The sequence below is a fragment of the Curcuma longa genome, unplaced genomic scaffold (assembly GCF_044706935.1).
Source record: "Curcuma longa cultivar G26 ecotype Majalengka, Jawa Barat unplaced genomic scaffold, ITB_CL_G26_1.1 contig_10997, whole genome shotgun sequence".
NCBI lineage: Eukaryota > Viridiplantae > Streptophyta > Magnoliopsida > Zingiberales > Zingiberaceae > Curcuma > Curcuma longa.
This window is the reverse complement of record NW_027428760.1, coordinates 24,803-29,062: the sequence shown is the minus strand read 5'-3', so window position 1 is coordinate 29,062 and position 4,260 is coordinate 24,803. Positions and strand designations below refer to the sequence as shown.

General features: G+C 37.8%; 1 long non-coding RNA gene across 1 annotated transcript; it reads left to right on the top strand.

The window, feature by feature from the left end:
* The first annotated feature begins 594 nt into the window (after positions 1-594).
* On the top strand, positions 595-1,464 carry LOC141815819 (uncharacterized). The gene is made up of 3 exons (XR_012600613.1): positions 595-694; positions 1,009-1,119; positions 1,296-1,464. It is a non-coding gene; the product is annotated as an uncharacterized LOC141815819 (long non-coding RNA).
* Positions 1,465-4,260: the final 2,796 nt, after the last annotated feature.

Below are 4,260 nucleotides of genomic sequence, written 5' to 3'. Positions count from 1 at the left end.
CTCTGTCCTCTGCTCTTCTTTTCTTGGCCGCCTTCGTCGTCCTGGGGACGGGATCGCCTGCTTGCCCCGTGCCCTCGGTTGGGGACTCGATCTTTGGGTCTCCCGGCCTCTTGCTGGGATTCCATGCCGTCGAAGGGGAATCGATCGGTGGAGGCGGAGTTTTACGAGTTTGGATTCGATAAGAAGCTCGAAACTCTAGAGAATAACCTCCGGAGGATAGTAAGTTTGATTCCCGTGGAATTTGGCTGATAGATCTTTTATCATCTGGGAGTAAATATGGAAATTTTCTCTCATCGTCAAAAATATTCCTTTACTCTACATGTTTCTAGTAAGTTTTCTTTCAAAGTTCTGACCGATACCAACTGTGATAGATGGTTTTGTGTTATTTGATCTTAACCTCTTTCCACATTCGTTGAAAACACTTCCATCACTATATTTTTCTCCTTAATCATTCTACATTAATTTTACTAGGGTAGGTTGAGTGTTGGTTTAGTTAGCATTTTAACAGTATAGCTCATTAAGCTGTACATTTTCCTAGTTTCTGAATTACCTAACTATTTCATTTGGATTATCTTACAGGGTGCTGGTCTGGCCAATCTCGGCAATACTTGTTTTCTTAATTCGGTTCTTCAGTGCCTTACATACACTGAGCCTTTTGCAGCTTATTTGCAAAGTGGAAAGCATAAATCTTCTTGTAAGTTTCCATTCAGTTGTTTGTTTTATGCATATTTTCACAAAACCAGGAAAGCACCTTTTTCCATTCAGTGGAAAATGTAAACTAAGAAAGTGCCTCTCTTTGGAAATGCATTTTGTTTGTTTTGTGCATATTTCCATAAACCAAGAAAGTGCCTCTCTTCGGGCATATATTCGTACAACCGTTGTACTGTTGACTTATATGTATAGATGAATTCATGTATTGTTTGCTCGGTAACACATTATGCAACTGTCTTGTTTTTGGAGTAGTTTTGAAACTATTTTGTCCTAAAGTTTTGATATTCGTTACTGCAGGTCATACTGCTAGATTTTGTGCTATGTGTGCCCTTCAGAATCATGTCATTACTGCTTTGCAATCAAGTGGAAAGATAGTTTCGCCTTCACATCTTGTTAAGAACTTGCGTTGTATCCTTCTTATGTTACATGTTTATGTATATATCTCATATCTCATGTGTAGCTTTTTGTTGAATTCATATGTTGATTAAACTCTCTACTTAATGACTGTAAATGTTGAAACCATCATCTTTGATAGGATTGCTTGTGTTTGCTTTAAATCAAAAACCTTAACTATTAATAATCAGGTGTATCACGCAGTTTTCGAAATTCAAGACAAGAAGATGCTCATGAGTATATGGTTAACTTACTAGAATCAATGCATAAGTGCTGTTTACCATCTGGAGTACCAAGTGAGTCCCCCAGTGCCTATGAAAAAAGCTTGGTTCATAAGATATTTGGTGGCCGATTGCAGAGTCAGGTAACTATATATCAGCACTCTTGATGAGATCTTTGCAATCTTGAGTATATGGTTAATCTTAGGAAATACCTCACTAAAGGAGAAATTTATCTTAGAGAACCAATCTGAAGGCATATTTATGTTTGAGCCAAAATCTAAATGCTTATGCATTTTTTGGATCTGAAATATTATGTGAGCATAATCTTATTTGAGATGGTTCGATACTTGTGGAGTCATCAACCATTCCGTAGTGTAATACTTTTTGATGTATATGAGTTTGATCCTTTTAAAGCTTTTTATATACATGAGAAATCCTTTCACTTTGCAAATAATTTACAATACTTTTTTCCTCTTTTAGCACTCATGTTAGACTAACCTTGATATGTTGAACTGTGGATTAATGAGTTAATTCACTCCATGTATATGTTTAACACTCCATGAGTTTTTATTCTCATGATCCTGGTCAAAAGATTGACAAAAAAGTGGAATTTGAACCAAGTTTGGATTTAAAACCTTTTGTCAGCGATCAACAGGTAAGAGGCATCTAAGTGGAAGCAAAGCAGTGTAATCTATATGTTCTATCCTTTTAGGGGGTAGGAGGATGAAGCTGCAGCATGTCTTGGGAACATATTTGAAAGTTTCATGTTCAAACTGTTTGAATTGAGAGGATAATATGTGGAAAATGGGAAAAAGTACAACACATGACTACAATAATTTGCATGTTCAAACAAGGGAAGGAAAGGTCGGAAAAAATCAGTGTGGGAAATACTACAGGTATGTGTAATTATGTTTGATATGGTCTTGATGTGTGTATTTGTCTTTTAACTGATAGTGGAGTCCAATTACCACAGGCTCCTGGACAACCAGATGGGAAACAATGTGGTTATTATGCGATGAGATTTATGAGACAGATTATTGCAGAAATTGAAACTATTGAAAGAGATGGACTACGATCAATAGTACTTGTTCAAATCACTTCAAATAAACCATTTATCATTTTGCAAAGTCAGTGTTGATTGTTTTTCCAATTAACTTAATCTATATGTGTGTTCATAGTTTAAGGCAGCTGAGTACACTCGGGCAGAAATTAGTAGGTATGGAATGCTGCTGCTGTTTATGAGTAGGTATGGAATGCTGATCTCCATAGTTCATTGTGTATAAATCTGCTGTTGTTGTGCCCATATTTTGGATAAATTAGTATTATCTTTTGGCAGGCTGGTATTTGGCAGATGGACCTGTTCTATTTCTGCTGCTGTTACTTGGTGATGCTAATGTTGTGCCCATACTTGGTGATGCACTTGCTGTTACTTGGTGCTGCTAATGTTGTGATGCACCTGTTCTATTTCTGCTGCTGTTGGAGGATATTCTGTTGCGTTGAAACCTTTGTTATGGACCTGCTGCTATTAATTATGGAGCTTCTATGTTGGAAGTTGTAACTTGAATTTGTGTTATAAACTTGTATAAGTTGTATGTTATCGACCTGCTGTATGTTATGAATTTGTGAACCTGCTGTAAGAATGATTTTTGTGTAAATATAAGTTGTATGTTTTGTATGTGATTTAGTAAATTTTGTAGCCAATGGTTTTGTATTTATAAAATATATTATTTCTTATTTACTGCTTAAAAAAATCAAAAGACAACGCTTTTAAAAACGTTGCAAAATCCAAGCAATTTATAACAAAATTACAACGCTTTTTCTGCGTTGCGAAGATGTTGTCGATGTTAACAAAGACAACGCTTAAAAAGCGTTGTCGTTGAGGGACCCCTTTTACAACAGGGCCTCTTACAACGCTTTTTACCCCACAAAGACAACGCGTTTTTCGCGTTGTCTATTAACATTTTTCTAGTAGTGCAAGGTAGAAGCAAACCCAAGAGAAACATGAGTTAGCCACTAGATCTAACATGTTTTAGTTATGAAGAGGATAAGGGAAAAGGCTGAGAGGTTATGAGATGACATAACCAAACGAAGAGACACTCGTGGTTTTACTACGTGAAGTTATGGGGCTTTACTACGTGAAGTTATGAGGAAGTTATTACACGTTGAGTGGTAACTGCTACTCATCTCTCCTTATAAGCCCATCTCCTCTCCAAAAATCCCACCTGGTGCTCACGAAGCTTTTTCCCCCTCTCTCGCCATTCTCTTCTCTTCTCTTGGCCGTGAGTTGTCGCTGCTTGGAAGTTCTTCCTTCACCAAGGTTTCTCAGACAAGGGATCAAAGCAAGCAAGGGCTTGGAGGACTTAGGGAGAGCAAGGAGCAGAAGTAAGGGGACACAAAGGGATTTCGTGTAGGGTAAAGACTAGAACCGCAAGAACGAAGGTAAGTCTTCTTCTCACCTGCAGCGTAATGGCTATGATATGGTAGGATTTCTTTGTAGTATGTTTTGAAGCATGCTCTAGCAAACAAGTTTGAGGGACTGAATGCATGTGGCTGTTACAACCTAAGGATCTGTTAGGTTTCTGGACAAGATGAACACAGGTTCCTTAAGGGGTTTAACGAAGGAGAAAACGACTCAGGAAATGATCAGTAGGGTTGGTAATCGATCACTGGATCGATTACCAGAAGGTGTAATCGATCACCGGATCGATTACTCGGTTTAACGAGAAACCAATTAGCGATTTTTAATCGATCACCCGATCGATTAAAGGAGGGTAATCGATCACCGATCGATTACCAAGCTTCGAGAGAAGAAATCGATCATTGGATCGATTAAGAGGTGTAATCGATTTCCCAAGATTACCAAGCTCGATTACGATGGAAAGTAATCGATCATTGAATCGATTACCAACGAGTATAATCGATCACTTGATCGATT